At 44.4% G+C, this 15,794-nt stretch overlaps 5 non-coding genes and 1 pseudogene across 5 annotated transcripts; all 6 read left to right on the top strand.

Moving 5' to 3' along the window:
* Positions 1 to 1,460: 1,460 nt before the first annotated feature.
* On the top strand, positions 1,461 to 1,648 carry LOC130327843 (U2 spliceosomal RNA). The gene has a single exon (XR_008872144.1). It is a non-coding gene; the product is annotated as a U2 spliceosomal RNA (small nuclear RNA).
* Positions 1,649 to 2,341: 693 nt separating this feature from the next.
* Positions 2,342 to 2,532, top strand: LOC130327837 (U2 spliceosomal RNA). Its single transcript, XR_008872142.1, has one exon. It is a non-coding gene; the product is annotated as a U2 spliceosomal RNA (small nuclear RNA).
* Positions 2,533 to 4,621: 2,089 nt separating this feature from the next.
* LOC130327840 (U2 spliceosomal RNA) lies at positions 4,622 to 4,781 on the top strand (annotated as a pseudogene).
* Positions 4,782 to 5,473: 692 nt separating this feature from the next.
* LOC130327835 (U2 spliceosomal RNA) lies at positions 5,474 to 5,664 on the top strand. Its single transcript, XR_008872140.1, has one exon. It is a non-coding gene; the product is annotated as a U2 spliceosomal RNA (small nuclear RNA).
* Positions 5,665 to 7,749: 2,085 nt separating this feature from the next.
* LOC130327746 (U2 spliceosomal RNA) lies at positions 7,750 to 7,940 on the top strand. The gene has a single exon (XR_008872059.1). It is a non-coding gene; the product is annotated as a U2 spliceosomal RNA (small nuclear RNA).
* A 7,181-nt stretch (positions 7,941 to 15,121) lies between these two features.
* LOC130327836 (U2 spliceosomal RNA) lies at positions 15,122 to 15,313 on the top strand. The gene has a single exon (XR_008872141.1). It is a non-coding gene; the product is annotated as a U2 spliceosomal RNA (small nuclear RNA).
* The last annotated feature ends 481 nt before the right edge of the window (positions 15,314 to 15,794 follow it).

Below are 15,794 nucleotides of genomic sequence, written 5' to 3'. Positions count from 1 at the left end.
TATAGACCAAAGTACAGAGGGTTAGGCTATGCTATTGTGCACCTACCTGATGCATCAGAAGGTGCGAGGCCCTTGCTAAATTCTGTGCACAGACTTTGAGATCTATGCTTTAGACTGTATCTAAACCTGCTCCAACATGGACTGACATTCTGGCCTACTTTCAGCCGATGCGACTTGTCTGTCGCTGAACAGTCGCTTTTTATGTATTCAGCACCTATGTATAATGTTGTAAAAATGCTCTAGAAGCTAAAGTCGCAGAAATGTCACACATATTTGGCCTGCAACTTTCTGTGCGACAAATTCAGACAGGAAAAATCAGTATAAATCCTTAGAAAATTATCCCCCAGTGTCTCCATCTGCTGGCGGTATTGAATAAGCATTGCTGCACTGATGGGGTATGCATTAGACGAAAAAAAAGAAGAAAAAGAAGAATAATACGCCCAGAAAAGAGGCGAAAAGGAGAAAAACGTAAAAAAACGTGAAAAAAAAGTAAGAGGAAGAGAAGGGAAAAAAAGGTGGAAATGGGTTTAAAAGTGATTTCGGCGGAGAAATATATATATATATATATATATATATATATATATATACGCGCACACACACACATATATATAAACGTATTCTCCGTTGAGATATTGCAGCCGCTGCTGTATCCAGGCCCAGGAGCCTTAGCACTGTGCTGTGATGTCACTCAATACCACTGACATCACTAGGTGTAAACAACATCTCTCCTTTGCTGTGTATGTGACTATGGAGCTGTTTGGTGATGTCGTCTATTATGGCCTTCATAGAAGCAACAGGAGATTGTTGCATCCATCTAGAACCCTCAGAACTACAGTGCTATGATGTCACTCACTTCCACAGGCCTTGCAGAGTGTAAACAACAACAACCCAGCTTTGTTGTGTATGTAACCATAGGGATTTGTGATGTCACCTAGAACCTTCACAGCAGCGACAGCTTTATGAGGAGCATCAGCACTGCTCTGCCTGAGCAGAACCATCACCGCCATAGGTTGTCAAATAACCCGGGTTTAACCCACACAGGTAAGTCCAATGGGGTGCAGGCATGTCCTCTATGCTTACAGCTTCCCGTGGGTGTTGGTTTGATACCGTTTGGGGACAGCCAAGGAGGCATCTGCAGGCAACAAAGGTAGGTGTGTGCTTGTGTGTGTGTTTCCTATGCAGATCCTAAGCCCAGTGTCACATGCAAGTAGGAGGAGTAAGAAGGGTTCCTGGCAAATCCGGGTTATGGATTGCATTTAAAAAGGCCCCGTGGGAGTGCAATGGGCCCCTGTCTTGCTGCTTAGCAATAATGGTATGGGTTTAGGTTCTGCTGTGTGTACTGGTGGTTGACTGCCCCCCAGCCCAGAGTGTGCATGGAAAATTGTCTGGCAGCCTCCCTGACAGCAAGCAGTGATAGTGCCCATGAAGGGGACCTTGTTGGGCCCGCCCCTTTCACGGTTATCGCTTCTCGGCCTTTTGGCTAAGATCAAGTGTAGTATCTGTTCTTATCAGTTTTTCATGCCGGTGGATAGTAACGCCGGTATGGGGCTGGTGGGGATGGGTGCTGCATGGAGGATGCAGGTGTACCAGGGCTTTCCGGGGCTGGTTCTGAGGAATCAGCTCGACGGCTGCCCCGATGTGACCTGTTCCCTCCGGGTCTCGCCATGAGGCTGAGAGGGTCTAGAGCCGAGGTACTTTTGTGCCTCGGGGAGTGGTGACCCCGAGGTGCCGAAACTCACTGGGAGGATAGACTCACTGAGTTGAAGCACGGGCACCATAATCTCTTCACCTTGTGGCACTCACCTCTTGATTCCCGGCCTTCTGGCTAGGATCAGAGAAATTTTTATAGATCCGGCCGGATGTCCGGGCAGTATATCTGCACACATTCACTTATTTATTTCTTTTTTGTCTCACTGTGTCACTTTTTGCGTGTTGTGTGTTCACAGGATTGGTCAGGATGCGGTAGCCCTTCTGGGTGTCCCTCCTGGCGGTCTAGGGGAGGTGTGTGTGGCCATTAGGTTCCGCACCTCCCTGCAAACACCCCGGGTACTCCTGCTTTGGCAGGGTACCTACCGTAATCGGCTCTGCGGGCAGATACCTTGGCTAACGCCAAGGGGGATGCCGGGAGCATTTGTGGTCCCCTAGTAGCTTCGGCGAAAAGGGACATCGAACCTGGAACCTCGCAGGTACCTTTTGGTCCGGAGGCGAAGGGTAAGGTTTGTTGGGGGGCCTCTCTCCTATCGGAGAAGGGCTTGCGATAGACCGCATCCTTTGTGCACGTTTTTTTAGTGTAACACGTTTGCACTTTTTCTTGCACTTTGGGTGAATCGAAAGCACGTTCCTCGGCTTTAGATAAAAAAAAAAAAAAAAAAAAAAAAATCTGTTCTTATCAGTTTAATATCTGATACGTCCCCTATCTGGGGACCATATATTAAATGGATTTTTGAGAACGGGGGCCGATTTCGAAGCTTGCTTCCGTCGCCCTATGCATTGACCCGATATGGCAGTATCTTCGGGTACAGTGCACCACCCCCTTACAGGGTTAAAAAGAAAGATTCCTACTTTCATTGCTACCTGCTTGCTGGCTAGCCAGCTAGCCAGCCCTGTGGGCCTTGCTGCTGCTGCTGCTGCAGCCAAAAAACAAAAGGTGGTGCTGCTGCTGCTTCTGCTTCTGCTTGTGTCTGGCCGCTGTTGGAGCGTCCAGGCACAGGACTTCTGCTGCTGCTGACTAAATGGCCTCCTTAATTGGATCATTTGAGTAGCCAGCACACCTGTGCAGGTAGGGCATGACATGATAGGCAGCTGCCTTGATAGCGGGTGGGTGCTGAATGTTCCTAATTGACAAAATAAGATTAATGCTTATGAAGAAATATAAAATCTCATCCCTTCCCCAATATCGCGCCACACCCCTACCCCTTAATTCCCTGGTTGAACTTGATGGACATATGTCTTTTTTCGACCGTACTAACTATGTAACTATGTAACATAACATGGGGGGGGGGGTCTCCTGGCTGTTCACACAGGTGTGTCATTGCTGTACATTGACCATGCATTGCTTCTGTGGTATTGCAAAGGCAAAGACAAATGCTTCCAGCCATCCATTGCACTAATGGATTGGTCATCAGCTGGCTGTCTATGTCCCGCATCAATATAGACCAAAGTACAGAGGGTTAGGCTATGCTATTGTGCACCTACCTGATGCATCAGAAGGTGCGAGGCCCTTGCTAAATTCTGTGCACAGACTTTGAGATCTATGCTTTAGACTGTATCTAAACCTGCTCCAACATGGACTGACATTCTGGCCTACTTTCAGCCGATGCGACTTGTCTGTCGCTGAACAGTCGCTTTTTATGTATTCAGCACCTATGTATAATGTTGTAAAAATGCTCTAGAAGCTAAAGTCGCAGAAATGTCACACATATTTGGCCTGCAACTTTCTGTGCGACAAATTCAGACAGGAAAAATCAGTATAAATCCTTAGAAAATTATCCCCCAGTGTCTCCATCTGCTGGCGGTATTGAATAAGCATTGCTGCACTGATGGGGTATGCATTAGACGAAAAAAAAGAAGAAAAAGAAGAATAATACGCCCAGAAAAGAGGCGAAAAGGAGAAAAACGTAAAAAAACGTGAAAAAAAAGTAAGAGGAAGAGAAGGGAAAAAAAGGTGGAAATGGGTTTAAAAGTGATTTCGGCGGAGAAATATATATATATATATATATATATATATATATATATATATATATATATACGCGCACACACACACATATATATAAACGTATTCTCCGTTGAGATATTGCAGCCGCTGCTGTGTCCAGGCCCAGGAGCCTTAGCACTGTGCTGTGATGTCACTCAATACCACTGACATCACTAGGTGTAAACAACATCTCTCCTTTGCTGTGTATGTGACTATGGAGCTGTTTGGTGATGTCGTCTATTATGGCCTTCATAGAAGCAACAGGAGATTGTTGCATCCATCTAGAACCCTCAGAACTACAGTGCTATGATGTCACTCACTTCCACAGGCCTTGCAGAGTGTAAACAACAACAACCCAGCTTTGTTGTGTATGTAACCATAGGGATTTGTGATGTCACCTAGAACCTTCACAGCAGCGACAGCTTTATGAGGAGCATCAGCACTGCTCTGCCTGAGCAGAACCATCACCGCCATAGGTTGTCAAATAACCCGGGTTTAACCCACACAGGTAAGTCCAATGGGGTGCAGGCATGTCCTCTATGCTTACAGCTTCCCGTGGGTGTTGGTTTGATACCGTTTGGGGACAGCCAAGGAGGCATCTGCAGGCAACAAAGGTAGGTGTGTGCTTGTGTGTGTGTTTCCTATGCAGATCCTAAGCCCAGTGTCACATGCAAGTAGGAGGAGTAAGAAGGGTTCCTGGCAAATCCGGGTTATGGATTGCATTTAAAAAGGCCCCGTGGGAGTGCAATGGGCCCCTGTCTTGCTGCTTAGCAATAATGGTATGGGTTTAGGTTCTGCTGTGTGTACTGGTGGTTGACTGCCCCCCAGCCCAGAGTGTGCATGGAAAATTGTCTGGCAGCCTCCCTGACAGCAAGCAGTGATAGTGCCCATGAAGGGGACCTTGTTGGGCCCGCCCCTTTCACGGTTATCGCTTCTCGGCCTTTTGGCTAAGATCAAGTGTAGTATCTGTTCTTATCAGTTTTCATGCTGGTGGGGATGGGTGCTGCATGGAGGATGCAGGTGTACCAGGGCTTTCCGGGGCTGGTTCTGAGGAATCAGCTCGACGGCTGCCCCGATGTGACCTGTTCCCTCCGGGTCTCGCCATGAGGCTGAGAGGGTCTAGAGCCGAGGTACTTTTGTGCCTCGGGGAGTGGTGACCCCGAGGTGCCGAAACTCACTGGGAGAATAGGCTCACTGAGTTGAAGCACGGGCACCATAATCTCTTCACCTTGTGGCACTCACCTCTTGATTCCCGGCCTTCTGGCTAGGATCAGAGAAATTTTTATAGATCCGGCCGGATGTCCGGGCAGTATATCTGCACACATTCACTTATTTATTTATTTTTTGTCTCACTGTGTCACTTTTTGCGTGTTGTGTGTTCACAGGATTGGTCAGGATGCGGTAGCCCTTCTGGGTGTCCCTCCTGGCGGTCTAGGGGAGGTGTGTGTGGCCATTAGGTTCCGCACCTCCCTGCAAACACCCCGGGTACTCCTGCTTCGCAGGGTACCTACCGTAATCGGCTCTGCGGGCAGATACCTTGGCTAACGCCAAGGGGGATGCCGGGAGCATTTGTGGTCTCCTAGTAGCTTCGGCGAAAAGGGACATCGAACCTGGAACCTCGCAGGTACCTTTTGGTCCGGAGGCGAAGGGTAAGGTTTGTTGGGGGGCCTCTCTCCTATCGGAGAAGGGCTTGCGATAGACCGCATCCTTTGTGCACGTTTTTTTAGTGTAACACGTTTGCACTTTTTCTTGCACTTTGGGTGAATCGAAAGCACGTTCCTCGGCTTTAGATAAAAAAAATAAAAAAAAAAAAAAAATCTGTTCTTATCAGTTTAATATCTGATACGTCCCCTATCTGGGGACCATATATTAAATGGATTTTTGAGAACGGGGGCCGATTTCGAAGCTTGCTTCCGTCGCCCTATGCATTGACCCGATATGGCAGTATCTTCGGGTACAGTGCACCACCCCCTTACAGGGTTAAAAAGAAAGATTCCTACTTTCATTGCTACCTGCTTGCTGGCTAGCCAGCTAGCCAGCCCTGTGGGCCTTGCTGCTGCTGCTGCTGCAGCCAAAAAACAAAAGGTGGTGCTGCTGCTGCTTCTGCTTCTGCTTGTGTCTGGCCGCTGTTGGAGCGTCCAGGCACAGGACTTCTGCTGCTGCTGACTAAATGGCCTCCTTAATTGGATCATTTGAGTAGCCAGCACACCTGTGCAGGTAGGGCATGACATGATAGGCAGCTGCCTTGATAGCGGGTGGGTGCTGAATGTTCCTAATTGACAAAATAAGATTAATGCTTATGAAGAAATATAAAATCTCATCCCTTCCCCAATATCGCGCCACACCCCTACCCCTTAATTCCCTGGTTGAACTTGATGGACATATGTCTTTTTTCGACCGTACTAACTATGTAACTATGTAACATAACATGGGGGGGGGGGGTCTCCTGGCTGTTCACACAGGTGTGTCATTGCTGTACATTGACCATGCATTGCTTCTGTGGTATTGCAAAGGCAAAGACAAATGCTTCCAGCCATCCATTGCACTACCGGATTGGTCATCAGCTGGCTGTCTATGTCCCGCATCAATATAGACCAAAGTACAGAGGGTTAGGCTATGCTATTGTGCACCTACCTGATGCATCAGAAGGTGCGAGGCCCTTGCTAAATTCTGTGCACAGACTTTGAGATCTATGCTTTAGACTGTATCTAAACCTGCTCCAACATGGACTGACATTCTGGCCTACTTTCAGCCGATGCGACTTGTCTGTCGCTGAACAGTCGCTTTTTATGTATTCAGCACCTATGTATAATGTTGTAAAAATGCTCTAGAAGCTAAAGTCGCAGAAATGTCACACATATTTGGCCTGCAACTTTCTGTGCGACAAATTCAGACAGGAAAAATCAGTATAAATCCTTAGAAAATTATCCCCCAGTGTCTCCATCTGCTGGCGGTATTGAATAAGCATTGCTGCACTGATGGGGTATGCATTAGACGAAAAAAAAGAAGAAAAAGAAGAATAATACGCCCAGAAAAGAGGCGAAAAGGAGAAAAACGTAAAAAAAACGTGAAAAAAAAGTAAGAGGAAGAGAAGGGAAAAAAAGGTGGAAATGGGTTTAAAAGTGATTTCGGCGGAGAAATATATATATATATATATATATATATATATATATATATATATACGCGCACACACACACATATATATAAACGTATTCTCCGTTGAGATATTGCAGCCGCTGCTGTGTCCAGGCCCAGGAGCCTTAGCACTGTGCTGTGATGTCACTCAATACCACTGACATCACTAGGTGTAAACAACATCTCTCCTTTGCTGTGTATGTGACTATGGAGCTGTTTGGTGATGTCGTCTATTATGGCCTTCATAGAAGCAACAGGAGATTGTTGCATCCATCTAGAACCCTCAGAACTACAGTGCTATGATGTCACTCACTTCCACAGGCCTTGCAGAGTGTAAACAACAACAACCCAGCTTTGTTGTGTATGTAACCATAGGGATTTGTGATGTCACCTAGAACCTTCACAGCAGCGACAGCTTTATGAGGAGCATCAGCACTGCTCTGCCTGAGCAGAACCATCACCGCCATAGGTTGTCAAATAACCCGGGTTTAACCCACACAGGTAAGTCCAATGGGGTGCAGGCATGTCCTCTATGCTTACAGCTTCCCGTGGGTGTTGGTTTGATACCGTTTGGGGACAGCCAAGGAGGCATCTGCAGGCAACAAAGGTAGGTGTGTGCTTGTGTGTGTGTTTCCTATGCAGATCCTAAGCCCAGTGTCACATGCAAGTAGGAGGAGTAAGAAGGGTTCCTGGCAAATCCGGGTTATGGATTGCATTTAAAAAGGCCCCGTGGGAGTGCAATGGGCCCCTGTCTTGCTGCTTAGCAATAATGGTATGGGTTTAGGTTCTGCTGTGTGTACTGGTGGTTGACTGCCCCCCAGCCCAGAGTGTGCATGGAAAATTGTCTGGCAGCCTCCCTGACAGCAAGCAGTGATAGTGCCCATGAAGGGGACCTTGTTGGGCCCGCCCCTTTCACGGTTATCGCTTCTCGGCCTTTTGGCTAAGATCAAGTGTAGTATCTGTTCTTATCAGTTTAATATCTGATACGTCCCCTATCTGGGGACCATATATTAAATGGATTTTTGAGAACGGGGGCCGATTTCGAAGCTTGCTTCCGTCGCCCTATGCATTGACCCGATATGGCAGTATCTTCGGGTACAGTGCACCACCCCCTTACAGGGTTAAAAAGAAAGATTCCTACTTTCATTGCTACCTGCTTGCTGGCTAGCCAGCTAGCCAGCCCTGTGGGCCTTGCTGCTGCTGCTGCTGCAGCCAAAAAACAAAAGGTGGTGCTGCTGCTGCTTCTGCTTCTGCTTGTGTCTGGCCGCTGTTGGAGCGTCCAGGCACAGGACTTCTGCTGCTGCTGACTAAATGGCCTCCTTAATTGGATCATTTGAGTAGCCAGCACACCTGTGCAGGTAGGGCATGATAGGCAGCTGCCTTGATAGCGGGTGGGTGCTGAATGTTCCTAATTGACAAAATAAGATTAATGCTTATGAAGAAATATAAAATCTCATCCCTTCCCCAATATCGCGCCACACCCCTACCCCTTAATTCCCTGGTTGAACTTGATGGACATATGTCTTTTTTCGACCGTACTAACTATGTAACTATGTAACATAACATGGGGGGGGGGGTCTCCTGGCTGTTCACACAGGTGTGTCATTGCTGTACATTGACCATGCATTGCTTCTGTGGTATTGCAAAGGCAAAGACAAATGCTTCCAGCCATCCATTGCACTAATGGATTGGTCATCAGCTGGCTGTCTATGTCCCGCATCAATATAGACCAAAGTACAGAGGGTTAGGCTATGCTATTGTGCACCTACCTGATGCATCAGAAGGTGCGAGGCCCTTGCTAAATTCTGTGCACAGACTTTGAGATCTATGCTTTAGACTGTATCTAAACCTGCTCCAACATGGACTGACATTCTGGCCTACTTTCAGCCGATGCGACTTGTCTGTCGCTGAACAGTCGCTTTTTATGTATTCAGCACCTATGTATAATGTTGTAAAAATGCTCTAGAAGCTAAAGTCGCAGAAATGTCACACATATTTGGCCTGCAACTTTCTGTGCGACAAATTCAGACAGGAAAAATCAGTATAAATCCTTAGAAAATTATCCCCCAGTGTCTCCATCTGCTGGCGGTATTGAATAAGCATTGCTGCACTGATGGGGTATGCATTAGACGAAAAAAAAGAAGAAAAAGAAGAATAATACGCCCAGAAAAGAGGCGAAAAGGAGAAAAACGTAAAAAAACGTGAAAAAAAAGTAAGAGGAAGAGAAGGGAAAAAAAGGTGGAAATGGGTTTAAAAGTGATTTCGGCGGAGAATATATATATATATATATATATATATATATATATATATATATATATATATACGCGCACACACACACATATATATAAACGTATTCTCCGTTGAGATATTGCAGCCGCTGCTGTGTCCAGGCCCAGGAGCCTTAGCACTGTGCTGTGATGTCACTCAATACCACTGACATCACTAGGTGTAAACAACATCTCTCCTTTGCTGTGTATGTGACTATGGAGCTGTTTGGTGATGTCGTCTATTATGGCCTTCATAGAAGCAACAGGAGATTGTTGCATCCATCTAGAACCCTCAGAACTACAGTGCTATGATGTCACTCACTTCCACAGGCCTTGCAGAGTGTAAACAACAACAACCCAGCTTTGTTGTGTATGTAACCATAGGGATTTGTGATGTCACCTAGAACCTTCACAGCAGCGACAGCTTTATGAGGAGCATCAGCACTGCTCTGCCTGAGCAGAACCATCACCGCCATAGGTTGTCAAATAACCCGGGTTTAACCCACACAGGTAAGTCCAATGGGGTGCAGGCATGTCCTCTATGCTTACAGCTTCCCGTGGGTGTTGGTTTGATACCGTTTGGGGACAGCCAAGGAGGCATCTGCAGGCAACAAAGGTAGGTGTGTGCTTGTGTGTGTGTTTCCTATGCAGATCCTAAGCCCAGTGTCACATGCAAGTAGGAGGAGTAAGAAGGGTTCCTGGCAAATCCGGGTTATGGATTGCATTTAAAAAGGCCCCGTGGGAGTGCAATGGGCCCCTGTCTTGCTGCTTAGCAATAATGGTATGGGTTTAGGTTCTGCTGTGTGTACTGGTGGTTGACTGCCCCCCAGCCCAGAGTGTGCATGGAAAATTGTCTGGCAGCCTCCCTGACAGCAAGCAGTGATAGTGCCCATGAAGGGGACCTTGTTGGGCCCGCCCCTTTCACGGTTATCGCTTCTCGGCCTTTTGGCTAAGATCACGTGTGGATTTCTGTGCGTGGTTTGGGTTGAAAGGAGTGGTGATCGGGGCCCTCTTTACGGGGGGCCCTGGATTGTTGCTGAGCTGCGATCGTGGGTTTTACCTGCAAAAATGAGCGAGAAGGCGCGTGGACTTGAGGACACGGTGCGGATCTACGTTCCTGGCGAGCACCGGGGGACGATCGGACTTGACCAAATCGTTGTGGAGATTCTTCGCAAGCTTGATTACCTACAGGTATGGAATGTATTGGCTATACAGGATTTTCCTAGGCAAGGAATTTATGATATTACTTTTTGTGGTTCTGAGATTTGCCAGAGAGTCTATATGGATCTTGAAGAAATGAAGAGGAAAAGTGAGCCTGCTATAATGAAGAAGATTAAAGTGGAACCGTTATTTATGAATACAACAAAGGTAGTAATTGTCCACATGTATAATCCTAAGGTTTCTGATGAAATGGTTACAAACTTTTTGTTCCGGTATTGCGAGGAAGTGAAATTTATAGGAAGACTTAAGAACAAGTTTGGGTACTTTAATTGTAAGAGAAAGTTTATTGTAAAATTTAAAAAAGATGAAGGAATGCAAGATGGAAGGAAGAGCATACCACAGGTGTTTTCTATCGGAGGAGAGAGAGGTTTCTGCTTTTATGAAGGCCAGTTGCAATATTGTAGAAAGTGCCATGCCTATGGCCATGTGCAGGATTATTGCCCTGAGAAAGGAGAATGTTGCAGAAATTGTGGGAAAACTGGTCATGAAGCAAGTATTTGTACAGAGAAGAAGACATGTGATATCTGTGGAAGTGAGGAACATTTGGCAAGAGGCTGTGATATGTGGTATAAAAAGAAGAGAAGTTATGCTGATGCAGCTGGGAATAGAGGAGAACAAAGAGAAAAAGGGGGAGGGAGGTTTGTTCCTGGAGTTGGTGAGAGTGTGAGTGTGAGTGTTAATGTGGCACAGGTGGCTGAGGAAAGTTCTGTGATAGTGGAGCACATTAGCACTCAGGAGAGGTCAGGGGAGGAGGGTGTTTCCACTGCTGTGACTGGTGAGGAGACAGGTGTGGGAGGTGAATTTACCTTGGTGAAAAAGAAAAAAGCAAAAAAAGTGAAAGTGGTGGAGAAAATTGAGACAGTGTATGGTGATGTTCTTTCTAGTGAAGAGGCTATGGATGATATTGAATGTCCAAACCCAATTGTGGGGGAGGAGGAGGGAATGGAAGTTGTTGGGTCATCTCAGAGATCTCTAACACCTGGTCAGAGAGTTTCTCGCAGTAAGGAAGAAGAGGAGGAGGAAGATGAGGATGTGCAGGTTGTGAATAAAAGGTGTAAGACAGGGAGCTGGTCTGAGGATCAGGAAGCCCTTGTTCTTGGTAGTGATAATGAAATAGACAGGGACTCTAACATAGGGTCGCCTGATTGTTTTGCAAGTTTACATAGGAAAGTTGAAGGCCAAAATGTTAATTTCTAAGTTAAGATGGATTTTAAAGCATTTGGTTTTCTTTTCCTAGTTATTATGACTTTGGTTGTAACAACTATTAATGTAAGAAGTATTGAGTCTGAAATTAGGAGAGCTGCAATTTTTGATATTCTTGAGAATGTTAGAAGTGATGTGATATGTTTACAGGAGTGTGCAATAAAGTCAGCACCTTATGCAAATGAGTGGAAGTGTGGGCAGTCCTTCTGGTCCACATGTGCAGAAAACAAAAATGAAGGTGTTGGGATTTTATTGCGAAACAGGGACATTAAAGTTTTAAATTGCCAAACTTTAGTACCTGGTCGTTGTATGGTTTTAATTTTTGAGGTTTTGGGCCAGAGGATGAGAATTTTTAATGTGTATGCTCCAGCAGAAAAACAAGCACGTTTGTCTTTTTTAGAGTCCCTTAAGTTTTTTATCCCTGGTCGTGAAGATACTATTATTGTTGGCGATTTTAACTGCATTAGATCCGTCAATGATCGTGAGAGCTCTGCTGAGGTTAGAACTGATATTACTTCCAATGTTTTAAATCAAATTATTCAAGACTTGCATTTTACTGATGTTGGACTGATGGTTAGCACTGATGAAAGATATACGTACATATCAGATAGTGGCCGCTGTAAATCCCGGATCGATTACATCCTGGTCTCTGATGGGATTAAGGTGGTCCGGTGCAATCAAATGATGTCAACTTTCTCAGACCACAAGATGGTGTCGGCTGAGATAAGTGTCACAGAGTCCCTTCATTTTGGGAGGGGGCTCTGGAAATTAAATGTAAGTCTATTGGAAGATGAGGAAGTAATGGCTGGTTTTAATCATGTGTTTTTATCCTGTGTTTCTAAACAACCTGATTTTAGTAATGTCTTAGTGTGGTGGGAATGGGCTAAAGGAGAGTTTTCTAATTTCTTTAAGATGTTTTGCATAAAGAGAGCACAAGAGAAGAGGAGGAGTGATGAAAGGCTTGTATCCCGGTTAGAGACTCTCTATAAGTTTAAACGTGTTGGTGTGGAGGTGGAGGATGAGATTGTTAAGGTGAAGGGGGAGATGAAAAAAAGGTTGTTGGAAAAGGGAAGGAATATTGTATATAAGTCTAAAGTGCAGCACCTAGAAGAAAATGAGCAGTGTACACGGTATTTCTTTAAAAAATGTTTTAATGCTAAAGGTGTTTTTAAATCTGTTTTTACCCCTACGGGGGAAGTTTTTGGAGAGGAGATGGTGAAGGAGATTGGCAGATTTTATGAGACACTCTTTAGTAATAAGAGCAGAGCCAGTGAGACGGAGATGAATGATTATTGTAATATTTTGGAGAATAATGTTCCTGTTGAAAAAGTAGATTTTTTGATTGATGATGTTAGTGAAGGGGAGATCAAGCAGGCCCTGGATAAGATGGCCAAAGGGAAGACACCAGGCTGTGATGGTCTCCCCGCTGAGTTTTATTCCGCGTTCTGGAATATTTTAAGTAAAGAGTTTACACGGGTGGTGCAATATGTTTTTAACTCAGGTGTTTTAGCTGAATCTATGAAGAAAGGGGTCATAACATTAATTCATAAAAAAGGTGATGGCAGAGATCTTAAAAATTGGAGACCTATAACTTTATTAAATTGTGACTACAAGATAATTGCTAAGATTGTGGCTAATAGACTGAGTGATGTAGTGGACCACCTTGTGGGAGAATACCAAGTTTGTGCAGTACCGAAAAGAAAAATAACAGATAATTTATTGCTTTTAAGAGACTCTATTTATTACAGTAACTTTAACAAGAATGCACTGTTTGTTGAGTCCATAGATTTCGAAAAGGCTTATGATAAGGTTGCACATGATTTTATGTTCATTGCTTTAAAACACTTAGGTATTCCAGAAAAGTTATTATCTGTTATTATGAGTTTTTATCATGGGGTGACAAGTCAGATTTTAGTAAATGGGCATGTGGGGCCTGCTTTTAATGTCTTGTCTGGAGTCAGACAGGGATGCCCACTCTCCCCAATTCTGTTTATATGCGTTATAGAGGGCCTGTTGAAGAATGTGCAGAAAGATAAATGTGTGAGTGGTGTTTTTATTCCAGGTAGTGATGGTAGTAAGTTAAAGGTTTTAAGTTATATGGACGATGTGGTTTTTACTTGTACATCCCAAGCAGATCTCAACAGAGTAAATTTGCATGTGAGGATTTTTTGTTGTGTGGCTGGGATGAATGTGAACTGGGGGAAGTGCCAATTATGCAGTTTTGGGAACCAAGAGAATATAGTAGTGGATGGTGTTAAGGAAAAAGAAGACATTGAAGTGCTAGGAGTGATATTTGATAAAGACCTCAAAGGAAAGAAAAGTTATGAGACTTTGGACAGTAAAATTGAGAAGAAGCTATCCTTCTGGAGGTTAAGGAACTTGTCACTTAAAGGGAAAGTTCTTATCATTAAGTCTGTAATCCTACCGCTTCTCTTGTATACGGCTATGGTGCTTCCTCCAGGGAAGTTATGGACTAGGAGAGTCACAAGGAAGCTTTTTGTGTTCTTCTGGGGGTCTAAGATGGAGAAAATGAGAAGAGAAGAAGTGATGAAGAGTATGAATTTGGGCGGATATAACTTTCCAAACATTGATCTGTTTTTAAAGGTGCACTATTTTCTTTTAATTTTTAAATTGATACAGTGCAATAATAGGGCGGCAGACATGAGTAAATACCTTGCAGGATGGTTGTTTTCCAAATGGGGCTGGTGTGAGAGGGATTTGAGGAGACCCATAGCACATGTGATACCTACCTTCTATGTGCTCCTCAGGTCTTTCAATGATCAATTTGGTTTGAGCTCTTTAGGTGAACCTGATAAAAAGAAAATAGAACAAGAAATAAGGAAAAATGAGAGATTATATGAAGTACCATTCTGCACTAATGCTCAGTCTGTGAAGCTTTGGAAGTTTTTTAAAGTTATTGGACTATCAAACAGACAAAAAGACGTTAGTTGGATGTCCTTTCATGGCTGCCTCCCAACCCGATCTTTTTTAAATGGAAGAGGTTTGAGAATAAGTGACAGATGCCCAAGAGAGGGTTGTGGAGGTAGAGAAGACTTAGTGCACCTTTATTGGGACTGTTTTTATGCAAAAGAATTTTTTATGTTTTTAAAGAAGTTTTTAATCCAACTCACTGGATATAACAGTTTTTCTTTTGAGAAAGTTTTTATTGGTCAAGATCTTAGTAAAAAGGAAGATACACGTACTAATTGGATTCTTTTTTCTGTTTTTAAAGAGGTTTTATGGGACTCACGCAATTTGCTTGTTTTTAAAAATGTTGTTATTTCTCCGAGGGAATTGAAAAGATTGTTTTTAGGAAGGATTTTTACTATCTTTCTACTGGACAAAAAGAGAATTGGTGAAGAAGAAGCGGAGAAAATCTGGATGCATACACGATGGAAAAATTTATAAGAAGTACGTAAAGGAGAAAGCTGTAAGTTTTTGACCAATTTCTGTGATTGTTTTTGACATGTTTTTTTGTTTTGTTGTTTGGTCACTTTTTCTTGGCACTCGGTTCCCTTAGTTAGTTTTTTCCGTATGATGTTTTTTCAGATATTGTTTTAAGTGACGAGTCTTGGTAGGTGACCTGATGATCGTCCAAACAATAGTCTGTAACTGAGGGAAAAAAAAAAAAAAAAAAAAATCTGTTCTTATCAGTTTAATATCTGATACGTCCCCTATCTGGGGACCATATATTAAATGGATTTTTGAGAACGGGGGCCGATTTCGAAGCTTGCTTCCGTCGCCCTATGCATTGACCCGATATGGCAGTATCTTCGGGTACAGTGCACCACCCCCTTACAGGGTTAAAAAGAAAGATTCCTACTTTCATTGCTACCTGCTTGCTGGCTAGCCAGCTAGCCAGCCCTGTGGGCCTTGCTGCTGCTGCTGCTGCAGCCAAAAAACAAAAGGTGGTGCTGCTGCTGCTTCTGCTTCTGCTTGTGTCTGGCCGCTGTTGGAGCGTCCAGGCACAGGACTTCTGCTGCTGCTGACTAAATGGCCTCCTTAATTGGATCATTTGAGTAGCCAGCACACCTGTGCAGGTAGGGCATGACATGATAGGCAGCTGCCTTGATAGCGGGTGGGTGCTGAATGTTCCTAATTGACAAAATAAGATTAATGCTTATGAAGAAATATAAAATCTCATCCCTTCCCCAATATCGCGCCACACCCCTACCCCTTAATTCCCTGGTTGAACTTGATGGACATATGTCTTTTTTCGACCGTACTAACTATGTAACTATGTAACATAACATGGGGGGGGGGGTCTCCTGGCT

Source organism: Hyla sarda, unplaced genomic scaffold (assembly GCF_029499605.1).
Source record: "Hyla sarda isolate aHylSar1 unplaced genomic scaffold, aHylSar1.hap1 scaffold_303, whole genome shotgun sequence".
NCBI lineage: Eukaryota > Metazoa > Chordata > Amphibia > Anura > Hylidae > Hyla > Hyla sarda.
Note: the sequence above shows the minus strand (reverse complement) of the source record. Positions and strands in the feature narration are given on the sequence as shown.